The 17,968-nt window shown below is 44.8% G+C and overlaps 1 long non-coding RNA gene across 7 annotated transcripts in view; it reads right to left on the bottom strand.

The window, feature by feature from the left end:
• Nucleotides 1-17,968, bottom strand: part of LOC309648339 — a 40,582-nt gene that overhangs the window by 9,038 nt on the left and 13,576 nt on the right. The window lies entirely within an intron of this gene.

Raw genomic sequence — 17,968 nt, 5'->3', positions numbered from 1 at the left:
CAATTGCCTTCCTTTTTCAGGCTGAGTAGTATTCCATTGTACGTATATACCTCATTTTGCTTATCTATTCATCCTTTGATGGGCATTGATGTTGCTTACACCTCTCGGCTATTGTGAATAATGCTGCTATAAACATGCGTAGACAAATTCTGTTTGAGACTCTGCCTTCGATTCTTTTGGGTTGTTGAAAAACAAAGTTCAACTGAGTAAAATTTAAAGATCTTATTGGCTTATGCAACAATTCATGAGTCGGGCAGCAGCCAGTGTAAGCAGAGAGAAAGGAGCTCTGAGAAGCTGTACAAAATGCGAGTCATTTATAGGCAGAAGGGAGCAGCAGTGAGGAAGTTACACTGGGCAAAAAAGTGGGTTGGTTACCACCAGGTTGCTTTCCTTTAGGGGATGGCAGGGTCTATCAGGCAGGACCTAATCAGGGCTGATAAGGTGATTCCTGATTGACTGGTTTAAGATTCCATTTCTCTGCATTGGGTCTTCGTTGCGGTGCACGGGCTTCTCATTGCGGTGGCTTCTCCTGTTGCAGAGCACAGGGTCTAGGTGCGCGGGCTTCAGCAGTTGTGGCGCACAGGCTTACTTTGCTCCGTGGTATGTGGGATCTTCCCGGACCAGGGATCGAACCCGTGTCCCCTGCATTGGCAGGCGGATTCTTAACCACTGCGCCCCCAGGGAAGTCCCTGTAATGAAGTCTTATTGGGTGACACGGGGCTTAGCCTAAGTAACTTCATTTTGAGCCTGTTTTGTTTTTAACAGGGTATATACTCAGAAGTAGAGTTGCTGATGCTTGTCTGTTTTTGTTTCTATTTTCTACTTTTTAATTTTACACTGCAGGGGTTTTTTGGGTTTGTTTTTTTTTTTTTTTTTTGGCCGCACTGAGCAGCTTGCAGGATCTTAGCTCCCCCACCAGGGATTGAACCCCGCACCCTCGGCAGTGAAAGTGCGGAGTCCTAACCACTGGACCGCCAGAGGGCTCCCTACACTGTTATTTTGAAACAACTTTAGATTTACAGAAGAGTTGTAAAGATGGTACAAAGATGGTACCTATACCCTTCACTTAAGTTCCCTGACGTTAACATCTTACATAAGCAGGGTCCATTGGTCAAAACTAAGAGATCCACATTCACACGTTAGAATTAAATAAACTACTCACTGTATTCTAATTTCCCGTTTTTCCACTAATGTTTCTCCAATCCAGGATCCCACATGACATTGAGTCTCCTCCTGTCTGACAGTTCTTCCCTCTTTCCTGGATTTTTATGACCTTGACAGTTTTGAGGAGCCCTGGTCAGGGATTTTGTCCAACCTCCCCAAGTCTGATTTTGTCTGATTTTTTTTTCGGGATGGGACTGAGATTGTGGATTTGGGGGGAGGAATACCAGAGAGGTGAGGTGCCCTTCTTGTAATGCAGGCTGTTTTCCTTGGATGCACTTTTAGTTTCTGGTGGTGGCTCTGGGGACCCCAATGTATAGCACAATCTATATGATGACAAATTGTGAACAGAGATGTGACAGAAAAGGCCTAGCAGCTATGAGTGGGTACAACAAGAGACCTACTTTATTTGGTATGATGGGGAGGTATTCTGGAGGTAGTGATAGAAGATGGTACGTGAAGGACGAGAAGAAGCTGCGGGGAGAGAGTTTCAGGCGGAAGTAACAGCCTGTGCAAAGGCCCTGAGGCAGGGACAAGCTTAGCATTGGAGGAACAGAGAGAAAACCAATTCGTGTGTGTGTGTGTGTTGGGGGGGCTGGTGTGAGCAAGGGAGGGGGTGTTCTAGAGGATGAGGCCAGGGAGGTGGGCAGGGCCAGCTTGTGCAGGGTCTGAAGTCTAAGAGGGATTTTAGAGCTTATTTTCAGGCAGCAGAAGCCACTGGTGGGGGCGAGGGGGTGCTGGTTTAAGCAAACCTGGGCATGGCATTGTGGCTGTGAATGGAGTTTGGCAGGAAATGGTATGTGGGCCCAGATGCTGGAGGTGAGTTTAGCTCTAGCAGGTGTGACAAAAATTAAACCATTTTATTTATAGCCATGACAGCCACACAGCGATTGGCCACTAGCTAAGAAAAAGGCAGTGTAAGCTACAGGCTCCTGGAATCCCCTCTGAGCCACGCTGGCAGGAAAAGGAGCGTTCAGGGATTTTCAAACTTCTTTTTTCTCTCTTTCCTCTTTTTTCTTTCTTTTGCTCTCACTTTTTCACTCACAGTCTCTTGGGGGATAGGGGGGCAGGGAGTGCAACTCAATTCATGCTTAACAGGAAACCGTGCTCAGAAGCCGAAGCAGAGAGAAGTGAAAGCAGAGCTGACTTGGTGGAGGAAGGGATAGGAACCTCGATCCCCACAACATGGTCCTTCTCTTTGCCCCGAAGGATGATTTTTAAAAGGAAGTGCTCTGGTGCCAGATGGACATATCACAGATCTGCCGTTTGCCGGCTTTGTGACCCCGTGGCTTGGAATATCCCTCTCCAAAAAAAAATGGAGCAAGACATCCTTACCCCATATGGTGCTGCCAATTCATAAATTAATACCTGTCCAAGGGCTTACGTGGTGTGTGGCGCACAGCAAATGCTCAATAGCTGTTATTTCTTTATCCAGAGGAAATTCACATCAAATTAACCATTTAAAAATGCTGGAGAGGGTGTGGAGAAAAGGGAACCCTCCTACACCGTTGGTGGGAATGTAAGCTGGCACAGCCACTATGGAGAACAGTATGGAGAATTCCTTAAAAAGCTAAAAATAGAATTACCATATGATCCTGCAATCCCACTCTTGGGCATATATCCAGAAAAGATGAAAACTCGAATTTGAAAAGATACATGCACCCCAGTGTTCATAGCAGCACTATTTATAATAGCCAAGACATGGAAGCAACCTAGGCATCCTTTGACAGATGAATGGATAAAGAAGACGTGGTACGTACACGCACACGCACATGCACGCGCACGCACACACGCACGCGCGCAATGGAATACTCCTCGGCCATAGAAAAGAACGAAATAATGCCATTGGCAGCAACATGGATGGACCTAGATAGAGATTATCATACTAAGTGAAGTAAGCCAGAGAAAGACAAATATTTTATCACTTATATGTGGAATCTAAGAAATAGTACAAATGAACTTATTTACAAAACAGAAACAGACTCACAGACATAGAAAACAAACTTCTGGTTACCAAAGGGGAAAGGGGAGGGAGAGGGATAAATTAGGAGTTTGAGATGAACAGAAATACACTACTATATATCAAATAGATCAACAAGGACCTACTGTATAGCACAGGAAACTATATTTTATATCCCGTAATAAACCATAATGGAAAATAATCTGAAAAAGTATATATATGGATATATATATAATGTCACTTTGCTGTACACCTGAAACTAATAAAACACTGTAAGTCAACTAAACGTCAATAAAAAGTTTTGAAAAAAATTAATTAAAAAGTAATTTAAAAATTAATGATTTTAAAGCATGCAATTCAATGACATTTAGCACATTCACAAAGCAGTGCAAGCATCACTCTATCTAGTTCCAGAACATCTGCTTTCTGTCTCTTTGGATTTGCCTGTTCTGGACATTTCCTAGAAATGGAATCATACGGTGGGCGACCTTCTATGTGCGGTCTTTCACTCAGAGTCACATTTCGAGGTTCATCCACAGCGTGGAATGTATCGGCTCTTCTTCGCTTTACGGCTGAGTAAGAATCTGGTGAGTGGATGGAACTCATCTTGGTTATCATGTTTCCTTTTACTGTTACAACCGCCACTACTTCTGCTATTTTTATTACAACTGCTGGGAATGTTTGCACAAGAGGATGGAAAACTGCCTGGAGAAGGAAAATGGATGAACTCAGAGGGACACACACGTGGGTTCAAATCCCAAATCCCTCACTGTGTAGGTCTGCAGTCCCATGGAACTCACACCCCTGATCTGGCCTCAGTTTTCTCAGCTGCAAAATGAAGTTAATGATCCCCACTTAAGGTTGTTTTTATTCAATTTTAATTTTTCGTTTTTAAAATGTAAAATGCACATAACATTAAATTTCCATTTTAGCCATTTTTAAGTGTGCGGTTCAGTGGCACCAAACACATTCACAGTGTTGTACAACCATCGCCACCTTCCACAGAACTTTTTCAACTTCTAAAACTGAGACTCTGTTCCTACTAAACACCAATTCCCCATCCCCCCCAGCCCCTGCACCCACCATTTTTCAGGAACAATGACTGTATTTTACATCTTGATAGTGGTTTGGGTATCTAACTGTCAAAACACAGCTCCTAGTACATTTAAATGTGTCCATTTCATTTCACTGAATGCACATTTTAACACACAACAAAAAAGAAGGAACATGAAGTTTGAACTCTAGGTAATGATGCACTTGCTGAAATATTCAGGGGGAAGCATACTGAAGTCTGCAACTGACTTTATTTATTTTACTTGTTTTATTTATTTTATTTTTTGGCTGTGTTGGGTCTTCGTTGCTGCGCGTGGGCTTTCTCTAGTTGCCGTGAGGGGGGGCTACTCTTTGTTGTGGTGCGCGGGCTTCTCATTGCGGTGGCCTCTCTTGTTGCAGAGCACTGGCTCTAGAGCGCAGGCTCAGTAGTTGTGGCTCACGGGCTTAGCTGCTCCGTGGCATGTGGGATCCTCCTAGACCAGGGCTCGAACCCGTGTCCCCTGCATTGGCAGGCAGATTCTTAACCACGGCGCCACCAGGGAAGTCCCTGCAACTGACTTTTAAAGGCACCCCAGGGGCTTCCCTGGTGGCGCAGTGGTTGAGAATCTGCCTGCCAATGCAGGGGACACGGGTTCGATCCCTCGTCTGGGAAGATCCCGCATGCCGCAGAGCAACTAGGCCCGTGCGCCACAACTACTGAGCCTGCGCGTCTGGAGCCTGTGCTCCACAACAAGAGAGGCCGCAATAGTGAGAGGCCCACGCACCGGGATGAAGAGTGGTCCCCGGTTGCCGCAACTGGAGGAAGCCCTCGCACAGAAACAAAGACCCAACACAGCCATAAAATAAATAAATAAATAATTATTTAAAAAAAAAAAAAAAAAAAAAAGGCACCCCAGGGTCTTCCCTGGTGGCGCAGTGGCTGAGAATCTGCCTGCCAATGCAGGGGACACGGGTTCGATCCCTGGTACGGGAGGATCCCACATGCCACGGAGCAGCTAAGCCCGTGCACCACAACTACTGAGCCTGCGCTCTAGAGCCCACGTGCCACAACTACTGAGCCCGTGTGCCACAACTACTGAAGCCCGCGCGCCTAGAGCCCGTGCTCCGCAACAAGAGAAGCCACCGCGATGAGAACCCCGCGCCCGGCAACGAAGAGTAGCCCCCGCTCGCCGCAACTAGAGAAAGCCCACGCACAGCAACGAAGACCCAATGCAGCCGAAAATTTAAAAAATGAAATAATTTAAAAAAATAATAAAGGCACCCACCCCAAACACCCCAAGTGGGTTGATGGATAGCTACGTGATAAAACAGAGTAGAATGTCAATGGCTGAACCCAGGTAGTGTGTATGTGGGCAGTCACTGTGACATTCTGTCAACTTCTCTGTGTGTCTGAAACATTTTCATAATAAAATGTTGCAGGAAAAACTCAGCCTGTAACAATCATCTCACCCTCAGTCTTGTTAGTCTCTTCAGTTATTAAAAAAACCCTCCGGGCACCTGGCAAAACGTGCGTGGGAAGAGAGGTTTTATTTAAGGAGTCACCAGGATCGGTAGCCACAGCGCTGCAGAGCGCGTGTGTCACTGTCGGATCTCTGAGCTGGGACCCTTCTCTTCCTTGGAAAGAAGCTCCCAGCGGTCCCAGCCTTAGTGGGAAGTCTATTCGGCCTTCCTCTGTCGCAGCTGTCTCCACCGTTTGAGGTAGTATGTTTCTGACACCCATTCCCACATGTGTTTCTTCCCATACCACCAAGCAATTCTCCGGACACCAGCTGGGTGCCTTACCGTTCACTCAATGGAAAAGATGCAAAGTATTTACATGGGAAGGGGCTCAGAGCTTTCATACTCTCTTCTCTGAGTGGCACCACCCTCCCCAAATCTCCACGTGTTCACCAGCCCGGAAGCTCTCCGTTTAAACCCCTTCCGTTTGGGGTTTTATGGAGGCTTCAATACATAGGCAAGATTGATTAAATCACGGCCATTGGTGATTGATTCAACCTCCAGCCCCTCTCCCCTCCCTGGAGGTCGGGGTTGGGGGGAGGGTGGTGAGACTGAAAGTTCCAACCCTCTAATCACACGGTTGGTTCCCCTGGCAACCAGCCCCACCCTCAGGTGCTTCCAAAAGTCGCCTCATTAACAAATTCAGGGGAGATTGAAAGGGATTTGTTAGGAATATCAAGACACCTTTATCACTCCTATCACTTAGGAAATTCCAAGGGTTTTAGGAGCTCTGTGACAGAAACAGAGAAAAAGACCAAATTATATTTCTTACTATAAACCACAATATCACAGGTAGACAATGAGCAGGGGTCCTGGGCTCAACCTATCATATAGTCCCACGGGTGGGACTTTTCCTCTTGAGTTAAGGCAAAGATGCTTTGCCTCCTTTGTTTCCTGCCCATTCTCACAGCTTGATTTCTCTAGTCTTCCCTTCCATTCCAAAAGCTACCCAGTATCTTGGTAATAAATTCCTTCTTGGCCAAAACTAACCAGTTATTTTCTGTTGCTTGCAAACTGAGACTCTGGATTGATACACTACGAATAAGAGTACAATCACTGCTACTTTTACTAACTAACCTTACTCAAGGGTTCAGTATATATAAAATGTTTTCAGGCATTGATCAACATCTTACTCTGCTCTGGCTGCTGTAACAAAGAAGAGGCCAGGTGGCTTATGAGCAACATTTATTTCTCACAGTTCTGGAGGCTGTCCAAGACCAAGGTGCTGCTAGATTCCATGTCTGGTGAGGGACCATTTTCTCTCTCCACCATGTGAGGAGACCAGGACCCTCACCAGAATTCAACCATGCTGTCACCCAGATCTCAGACTTCCCAGCCTCCAAAACTGTGAGCAATAAATGTTTGTTACTGCACTCTATATAGCATTCTGTTAGAGCCGCCTGAACAGACTGAAACAGGACAGATGGCTCTTTGCTGTGGGGCTGTCCTGCACTGTCCTGCACATTGCAGGATGCCTGGAAGCAACCCTGGCCTCCATTCACTAGATGCCATGGCATCACTCCCCAGTTGTGACAATCAAAAACATCTCCAGCATTTCCTGATGTCTTTTCTTGGGACCCTTCTCTTATTACTGTAGATTCCATGAGTCTGTGGTAATTATCCAGCAGATTCCAGGGACTCTAATTACCCAGCTGGTTCTAGGAGCTCCTGGTGCAATTACCCAGCTGGTGGTTCCTAAGACTATACCATAATCCCCTAGGTGCTTCTAGCTACTCTACATACTTCAGTGACTGTACATAATTATGGGCCAATTCCTAGAACCCTGCTATAATTAGCTGGCCTTTTATAGAAATCCAATCATAATTACCCAGACAATTTATTTTATTTACTAAGTAGAGTGCCATTGAAGCTTCTAGTATTTAAGCCCCTCTTCTGGGTACCAGGGACATAGATGGAAATTTGAATCTATATTGTGTATTGTCTGTCTCCCTCTGCAAGAATATAATATCCTCAAGGGCAGGGATTTTTGTTTTGTTTACTGATGGACCTCAAGAACCTCAAACAGTGACTGGCACACAGTAGAGGATCAGCAAATGCTTACTGAATGAAGAAATGAATTTGTAGGATAAAAAAACATTTTTCCGGGACTTTTCCTGGTGGCGCAGTGGTTAAGAATCTTCCTGCCAATTCAGGGGACAGGGGTTTGATCCTTGGTCCGAGAAGATCCCACATGTCGTGGAGCAACTAAGCCCGAGCGCCACAACTACTGAGCCTGCGCTCTAGAGCCCGTGACCTACAACTACTGAGCCCACGTGCCACAACTACTGAAGCCCGTGTGCCACAACTACTGAAGCCCGTGCACCTAGAGCCTGTGCTCCGCAACAAGAGAAGCCACCGCAAGGAGAAGCCCCCACACCGCAACGAAGAGTAGCCCCCACTCACCGCAACTAGAGAAAGCCCCCGCGCAGCAACGAAGATCCAACGCAGCCTAAGTAAACAAATATTTTTCCTTCAACCTGGAAGGGGATTTCTCCACTGCGGCCACAAGAGGGAGCCCAAGATACAAGTTAATTCTTTGCAGTCCCCGGTGGGCGGTCTCTGCCCCTCAGCCTCCAGGACCAGGGCCAGGTGACCGCCCTCCCCGCCCCCCAGCTCTCCCCAACCCCTCCCCACATCCTTTCTCCTTGGGGAGCCTCCACCTCCCCATGTGTACTGGGAGATGAAAATGCCTGGAATGAGCTGGCATTTTGAAGAGCAGAACGGACAGAAAATGCACGAACTTGAAGGAGCTTTAAAACCATTACTACCTGGGTCGAAACTCATCAAATAATATACATTAAACATGTGCAGGTTTCTAAAAATACATATCAATTACACCTCAATAAATCTGTTAATAAAGAAATAAAATTTAAAATTACACCGAACTATGTCGGGGAGGGGGAAATTTTCCCTCTACCCCTGTTGACTTATTGTGTCTGGACTAATAATAAAGTAGACACAAGGCAGATTAACAGGAGAAAAACAAATTTTAATTAGTCCGCACAGAGAACTCATAGAAATAGGACCTAAAAAGTGGCTAAAGCCGGCAGCTTTTATACTTTTTGGACAAAGAATAAATTGGTGAGGAATTGACAGTACAAAGAAACTTAGGCTTTGGATGTTTAGTTGGTGAAGAATCTAAAGAGTTGGGGCTTGGCTAGTAAATTAGTAAAGCAGCAAGGTTTGTTTCTACAGGCTTTTTGGCTCCAAATTCCCTGTCTCTGAGGATAAGGGTGTCCTTCTACCTCCAGATGCAGGAAGGGTACCTCTCGTATAAGAGACGCTTTCAGGGAGACACAGGCCAGAGTGTCCTTCTCACATCAGCTGCTCCTCAAGCAACTTCAACACAAAATAAACAACATGTCTATGGTGGCATATTTTGGGGTGGCCCGCCCTAGCCTCAACAGCAACAATGCAAATCCAACAGCAGTGCAAATCGATGAGGCTGGCACAAGAAACTTGAACATCCCAATACGATCAACAAAATACGAATAATCAAAGGAACCGACAACAATGCCATCTCCCAAGGCAGTAACGTACTTTAGAAAAAACTTACCGGGCTTCCCTGGTGCCGCAATGGTTAAGAATCCGCCTGCCAATGCAGGGGACACGGGTTCAAGCCCTGGTCCGGGAAGATCCCACATGCCGCGGAGCAACTAAGCCCGTGCGCCACAACTACTGAGCCTGCGCTCTAGTGCCCGTGAGCCACAGCTACTGAGCCCGCGTGCTGCAACTATTGAAGCCTGAGCACCTACAGCCCATGCTCTGCAACAAGAGAAGCCACTGCAATGAGAAGCCCATGCACCGCGACGAAGAGTAGCCCCCACTCGCCACAACTAGAGAAAGCCCGCACGCAGCAACAAAGACCCAACGCAGCCAAAAATAAAAAATAAATTTATTAAAAAAACACAACTTACCGACCATATACTTCCTTGTTCCTAGAGAAGAAAACGTGCTCATAAAGGTTATCATGCAGCAGCGTCATTGTGTCCGAATATCAGTGAATATGAAAGCAGGATGAGTTCCACTAAAAATCAAAGCAGAAATAGGAGATGACTACAGTTAACCAAGGTCGTAAGGATGGGGCCCTGATCCAACAGGACTTCTATCCTTTCAAGAGGAGGAAGAGACACCAGATACCTACCTTTCTCCGTGTGCGGGCACAGAGGGAAGACCCCATGAAGACACAGGTAGAAGACAGCTGGCTGTCTGCAAGCCAAGGAGAGAAGCCTCGGGAGAAAGCAATCTTGCCCACACCTTGATTTCAGGCTCCAGGACTATACGACAATAGATTTCTTTTGTTTAAGCCACCCAATCTGCAGCGGTCCTAGCAGACTAATATAGGACGTAAAGATCAAAGATCAGTGCAAATGCCAGCTCTGCTTTCAGCTCTCAGGGTTGTAGTAATTTCCTATGGTTGTTGTAACAAATGACCACAGCCTTTGTGGCTCAGAAAAACACAAATGTATTAACTTACAGCTCTTGAGGCAAGAAGTCTAACATGGGTCTCACTGGGCAGGCCTTCATTCCTTCTGGAGGCTCCTGGGGAGAATCTGTCCCCGTGCCTTTTCCAGCCTCTAGAGACGCCTGTATTCCTTGGCTCGCGGCCCCGTCCTTCATCTTCAAGTCTCCCCCTGACTCTCCTGCCTCCTTCTTTTACTTATAAGTATCCTCGTGATTACCTGGAACCCACCTTGGTTAATCTAGGCTCACCTCCCCACCTCAGGATCAGCTGAGTAGCAACCTTGATTCTACCTGCAACTTTAATAGCCTCTTGCACGTAGTGCAACATATTTACAAGCTCTGGGACTTTGGAAGTGGACATCTTTTGTGGGGGGAGCATTCTTCCGTGTACCACAATCTGTAACAGGTCCCATCACCCGCAACAGCTGCTGTGTGACCTTGTGAAGGTGACGTCTCCCCTCTGGGCTCTCATTTCTTCCTCCGACCTGGACAGGAATCCTTTCCGTTGTGTCAGGCGATTCTGAGCAACTGATGGGAGTAAAACATGTCACGGACCTAGTGCAGACCTGGAAATCGCTTAACAAATGCTGACTATCCTCGTTATCATTCATGCTAAATATATAAATCGGACACTTGATTACGTTTCTATCACCCTACTTGCAAACGCCCCCACCCCTGCCCAGCATCCGCCAGCCCAAAGCCTCGAGGCCCAGCTTCCTTCACTCCTCAACCATGTGAGCAGTGAAAGACCCAGCTGGCCTGAGTCTGCGTGGAATTCCACTCCCCCCTCTCCCACTTGAACTGAACTGAAATGGGATCTCGGAGAAAGGTCTGAGCGGCATGCAATGATAATGTTCACGAAAGGAACCTGGTCCATCTCCTGGATTCTAGCAACTCTCTGAAACACGGGAGACACAAACTCCCAATGTGCCCACCTCCCTGTGCCTGGTGGGGATCCCGCTACAGGAGTAACCTGGAAGAGAGGCAGAGCCCAACCCCTAGCCCACCCCCCAACCATCCCACCACTTGGAGCCCATCAAAAGGCTGCAGGATGAGTTCAGGAGGGGAGGACTCTTACCCAGGATTTTGATATTTTAAAACAGCCTTTAATGCTGGATAAAAGCCACCTCACACTCATTAGGATGGCTACTATAAAAGAAAACCAGAAAATAACGAGTGTTGGATGATTCCACTTAGGTGAGGTTCCTAGAAGAGTCACATTCATAGAAATAGAAGGTAGAACGGTGATCGACAGGGGATGGAGGGAGGGGGTTGGGGGTTGGTTGTTTAATGTACAGAGTTTCAGTTTTGCAGGATGAAAATAGTTCTAGAGATGGATGGTGGTGATGGTTGTACAACAATGTAAATGTCCTTAATTCTGCTGAACTGGACACTTATAAACGGTTATGATGGTGCCTTTTATGTTATGTGTATTTTACCACAATAAGAAAATTGAAAAAAAAAGTGGATAAAAGGAGGCAAAGTCCAGTGGATCTCGCTGGTGTATAACTGACGGGTAGTGCTTGTTCTGTGTGCTGTTCTGTATTTTTTGAATATTCCACAACAGTCGTGAGTTTTTCTGGAAATTTTTTTTTTGCCAAAGAGAAAACCACAAATGCTGGCTGATTTATTCACTTAAGACACTTAGCAATCACTTTCCTGGGCCTATGTTGCGTTCTGGGGACAGAGAAGAAGCAGCCCTGGAGCTGCTTGTGAATTAGGGTAGGGGACAGATGTGAGAAATGTCCATCATTATCTAGGCATTCTGCGACGTGGGATCTGACAGGAGGCAGCAGAGGGCGCTGTGGAGGAACAAAAAGGGAACTCCGACTTGAGTGAAAGGTTTGGGGTTGTGTTTGGGAAGGTGATGGGAATGGACAGCAGTCTTAGAAGGGATCTTTGTACCTTATCTGTTCTCATTAAGCCTGTGCCCTCAGCGCCTTACAGGTAGCAATTACTTATGTATTTATTTTTGATTATCAGAGCATCACATACCAGTGGAGAAAAGAAGCACTTTCATGAATGAAATTAAGACCATTAACTGTCCCAATATCCTGGGATAAACCACAATGGAAAAGAATATGAAAAAGAATATATATACGTGTATAAATGAATCACTTTCTTGTACAGAAGAAATTAACACATTGTAAATCAACTCTACTTCAATAAAATAAATTTAAAAATAATAAAAGTACCTGATTGTACAATTTTCAAAATAAATCACAAGGAGAAACCTAGCTATTCCTTCAACAAATGTCTGACATCGAGCAGGTACTCAATAAAGATCTATTGATTAGATGCAAAAAAAAAGGGAGCATTAATTGTCCATTTGGAAAAATAAAACAATTAGATTCCTAATTTACACCATATGCAAAAATTAACTCCAGTTGGATTGAGAAACTAAATGTGGAAAAGAATCTAGGAAACTCCTCCTCGGTCCTGGATGTTATAAAGTTATTCTTCTATAGTATGCTCTACTTATTTAAACAACACAAAACACTTTTTAAAAAAAATTTATTCATTTTTGGATGCGTTGGGTCTTCGTTGCTGTGCGCAGGGACTTTCTCTAGTTGCAGCGGTGCACGGGCTTCTCATTGCGGTGGCTTCTCTTTTTGAGGAGCCTGGGCTCTAGGCACGTGGGCCTCAGTAGTTGCAGTGCGTGGGCTCAGTAGTTGTGGCTCATGGGCTCTAGAGCGCAGGCTCAGCAGTTGTGGCGCATGGGCTTAGTTGCTCCGCGGCATGTGGGATCTTCCCGGACCAGGGCTCGAACCCGTGTCCCCTGCACTGACAGGCAGATTCTTAACCACTGCGGCACCAGGGAAGTCCCATAAATACTGTCTTGACCTTGATTTGATACCTAACAATACACTCTGGGATCTCTCCTTACTGGTACATAGGTTATTTTCAAATACATTTCTCCATCATCTTCTAATTTCCACAGTGGTCGATGAGAAGTCTGATGTGATTCTGAGCTAGGAACAATTACTTTGAAAAATTTACAGAGGAAGAAGCAGAGGCACAAAGAGATTGATTAACTTGCTCAAAGTACAGAACTTACAACTAGCAGAGCCCAGAGTCATATATAGAAATCTCGTCTCTGGAACTGTATTCGATGATAACGCACTATATGCTTCCGTATACTTCCCATATTCTGTATGTATCTATTCATCCATCAGCATTCAAAAACATTTACTGAATATCTACTACGTGCCGGTTACTGTTCTAGATGCAAGGACACAGTGGGAAACACTACCAAAAAAAAAAAAAAACCTCTAGAGATTAGAATAGCAATACATTCTAGAGGGAGACAGACAGTAAAGAATATTAGTAAGAAAATACATAACAAGGTAGTGATACATGCTGAAGGAAAAAAAAAACCAGCAAAAGATAAATATACAATCTGGAGGCAGTGTAGCAGTTTTAGAAAGGATGGTGGTCTGGGAAGGTCTAAGTGAGAAGGAAACATTGGTGCAGGACTAGAGGACAGGATGGGGTGAGGAGCCACGTGCATCTCTGGCGGAAGGACATTCCAGGCAGAGAAAACGGCATGTGCAAAGGTCCTGAGGCAGAAGCATGCTTGGTGTGTTCTAGGCATAGCAAAGATACCCATGTGGCTGAAGCAGAGCCGGTGAAGAGATACAATGACAGAAGATGCAGAGCCCTGTAAATCTGACTGAGATGGCAAGCCCTGGAATGACTCTGAGCAGAGTGATACAAAGTGCCTAGTTAGGCTTGCATTTTATTGCCAAATTGTATTTTATTATCCACGCGCTTTATTCCATGGAATCTGGCTTGTATTTTGGAGAAAGATCCTGTTGTTTGTTTGTTTTTTTTAACTTTTATTATTTATTTATTTATTTATTTTCTTTTTGGCCGTGCCACGCAGCATGTGGGATACTAATTCCCCCACCAGGGATCAAACCCATGCCCCTGCGGTGGAAGCACAGAGTCTTAACTACTGGACCCTCCCGTTTTTTTAATTGAGATACAACTGCCATATAATATTGTGTAAGTATGAGGTGAACCACATACTGATTTGATACGTTTATATGGAAGTATGATTGCCATTGTAGCGTTAGCTAACACCTCTGTTGTGTCACATAATTATAATTTCTTCTTGCGGTGGGAACATTCAAGATCTAGTGTCTTAGCAGGTTTAATGTTTAGAATACAGTTTTATTGTCCATAATCACTATACTATGCATTAGATCTCCAGGACTTATCTACTAGTTGCAAGTTTGTATCCTTAAACAACATCTCCCTGTTTCCTCCACCCCTGGTCACCACCATTCCACTCTCTGTTACTATTTCACTTTTTTTAGATTCCACATATAAGTGATATCATACAGTATTTGTCTTTCTCAGTCTTACTCATCTCACCTAATATAATGCCCTCAAGATCCAACCATCGTGTTATGGCAAATAGTAGGACTTCATTTTTTCTGGTAGCTGAGTAGTATTCATATATACACCACATCTTTTTTTTTTTTTTAATAAGTGATTTTATTTAATTTTGGTCAAACCACATGGCTTGCAGGATCTTAGTTCCCCGACTAGGGATTGAACCTGGGCCCTCAGCAGTGAAAGTGCAGAGTCCTAACCACTGGAGCGCCAGGGAAGTCCCACACCACATCTTCTTTACCCATTCATCCATTGATGGACACTTAGGTTGTTTCCATATCTTGTGCATATTGTGAATAATGCTGCAATGAACACAGGAGTGCAGATAACTCTTCGAGATTGGGTTTTCGTTTCCTTTGGATAAGTACCCAGAGGTGGGATTGCTGGATCACATGGTAGTTCTATTTTTAGTTTTTGGAGGAACAAGAGATTTGGTTTTCATGAATGCATATTGGTGTATTATAGATATGGAAACAGTGCCAACCGTTTCAGGAGAGCTGCCTTCGGTCCTCTTGTGGACATCCCGGTGTGGACACCCAGACATCATTCTTGCACCTCCATCCTGAGGGCTGGTAATTGGGAACTGGTGACATACACCTCAGACCTTCCCTCTCAAAGGAGACAGACCAGGGTCTTACTTGACAGCCTCCTCCCGGCTCTGGAGACTGGGGGTGGACAGGGAGAATCTCTCCCTGTGCAGACCTCCACTGTTGCTCTTCTCAGCAAGGCCTCCACCCAAAGCCAAAGTCCTATTTTATCCCATAATTTCCCAGGAATAATACAACGTTCCATAGGAATCAGCTTTTGGCTAGCTTTTCTTGGTTGCCTCGTCATCGTTTTTGTAAGATCCACCTTTTTCCTTCAACAGATTTTTACTCTCAAGGAAATGACTTCCTAGCATGACAGCCATAATGTTGGCTAGTCATTTTCTCTCATCTAGATCTGCCCAAACTCCAGAACCAAGCTTGGCTGGCATCCCTAGCGCTTCGGCAGCCATGGCTGTGTCCGCCCTCCCCTATCTGCCGGGCTTGGCCCCAATTCTGGAGGGAATTGTTATGTTTAACGGGGTGACACTGCTGCTTGGTTGAGATTAGACCAAAGGGGGGAGGTTAAAAATGAGTAGGGGGAGAAAGACAAATACCATATGATATCACTTATATGTGGAATCTAAAATATGCCACAAATGCACCTATCTAAGAAACAGAAACAGACTCACAGACATAGAGAACAGACTTGCGGTTGCCAAGGGGGAGGGGGTGTGGGGGAGACATGGATTGAGAGTTTGGGATTAGCAGATGCAAACTATTGCATATAGAATGGATAAACAAGGTCCTACTGTATAGCCCAGGGAACTATATTCAATATCTTGGGATAAACCATAATGGAAAAGAATATAAAAAAGAATGTTAAAAACCCAAACCAAACCAAACAATAACGAGTCGGCAGGGGCGGTTAGGGGGCTCTTGCAATAATCCAGGTGACAGCTGACGTGGTTCAGACCAGGGTTGTGTTAGCAGAAGTGGTGAGATGAGATTGCAATTCTGCAATTCTCTCTCTCTCTCTTCCTTCTCTGCATCCCTCCCTCTGTCTCTCTCTTCCCCTTAATGGGACTCCAGTTACACGTATGTTGGACCTTTTTAGCATGTCCCATACTTGTCTCATGCCCTTTATTTTATTAATTGAGGTAACTCATGCCCTCTTCTGAATATTTATTCTTCAGTCTCTCTGTACCTCCGTCTGGATATGTCTCTTGACCTATGTCTCAGGTCACTCTTTCTCTCGTCAGCTGAGTCCAATTTGCTGTTAACCCCATAGTTGAGTTCACAGTTTCAGTAACTACATTTTTCAATTCTAGAATTTGTATTTATCTGTTTTCATATTTTCTAGTTCTTTGTTGAAATTCCCCATCTTGCCATTTATTTGTACATAGTGGTTATAGTAATTTGAAGTCCAATGTGGTCTATTTCTGTTACATACTTTCCCCCCACCCTGGGTTCTTTGGGCTAATCTTAACCACATGATGCCTTACTGCTTTTGATTATGCGCCAATAATTGCGTGTGATGTTTTCGGGGATACTTTGCCACTCTGTATGGCTGTTCTCCTCCAGAGAGGATATATTTTTGCTTCTGGAAGGCAGGTGGACTAGGGACCAGTCCTTTTCACTTTTTAAAACCGGGTTTCTCCCCTTCTGAGGTCTTGCTAATGCCCAGATCACCTTCATCCCAGGATGTGGCCCTTCAGGGCTGTTTATGGGGTACTTCCCCCTGATGGGCCCTTCTGCCTGATGCCCTCAATTTGAAAATATTGTTTAATGAGACGGCCAAAAGTTCCATCCAGCTTTTCAGTCTCTTCTCTGCTGCTTTTACTTTTAGTATCAGCAAACTGTCAATGGAAAACTATCCCCAAGTGATAAATTCCCCTCTCTTGGTTTCCTTCCCCTTTTGCAACTCGGAACCATAAATTCTGTCTGCCTTGGAAGCTCTCCAAGGCTGACAAACAGATGTTCTTTATGCTTCTTCCCTGTTTTTGTTTGTTTTGTTTTATTTTTTGCAGTGGGAAGTGTAATCTAAAACAACATAGTCAGACATTTCTGGGAACCAAACTTCCATCAGCATTTCTTTTCAGCCTAGTTTCCATTCTTGAAACCATGCGTTTTTAAAAAATCCTGACAGGTATCATCCTACCCCAAGCAACTCAACTCTTCCCCAGAGGGCAAGAGCTCCTTAACTGGTCTATACACACAGTTTTTGTTTTCTTTAATAAATATAAAATGTACATTTATATTATATATTATTGCTAAATATAGTATCACAATAATAGGTGAGAACATAGGGTCTTCCCAGGTTGAAATCCAGCTCCAACACTTATTTGATGCACAGCACTAATCAAGTTAGTTGCCCCTCTGAGCCTCATTGTCATCTATAAAACAGATCAACTCCTTTACTGAGGAGTAGATCAGTAAATTCCTTTACTGAGTCTTGTGAGAATTAAGCAAACTATCCATATGAAGGACTCAAAACAGTGACCAGCATATAACAGGTGCTCAGAAAATGTGAGTTCTTATTTTTATTGCCTCCTCCGATTCTGTCTCCATGAAGTGGCCGCACAGACCTATCTTAGACAAAAATCTGACGATGCCAGGCTTACGTTTAAAACCTTTCCCGCTATCCTAAAGATCAAATCCCGGATCTTTACATAGCCTTTTACAAAGCCCTGCACATTCAATCCCTATTGAAGCATCTCCTCAATGTCTTCCGATTTCCAGTGCTTTGGGAACTGTGTCAACTTCCTAGAACTCGCAAAATTATTTCCTGACTCAGGGCGAGAGTCAGGATCCTGCCTAGATTCTCCTCAACTCTCAGCGCTGTTGACAGTTCATCCGTCCTCACACTCCTACTTAAGCTCAGCATCATGGGGGGGGCCTCCCCCGA

The sequence above is a fragment of the Balaenoptera physalus genome (assembly GCF_965194825.1).
Source record: "Balaenoptera physalus genome assembly, chromosome: 19".
Classification (NCBI taxonomy): Eukaryota; Metazoa; Chordata; class Mammalia; order Artiodactyla; family Balaenopteridae; genus Balaenoptera; species Balaenoptera physalus.
The sequence above is the reverse complement of the archived record's forward strand: the minus strand, read 5'-3'. Positions and strand labels throughout refer to the sequence as shown.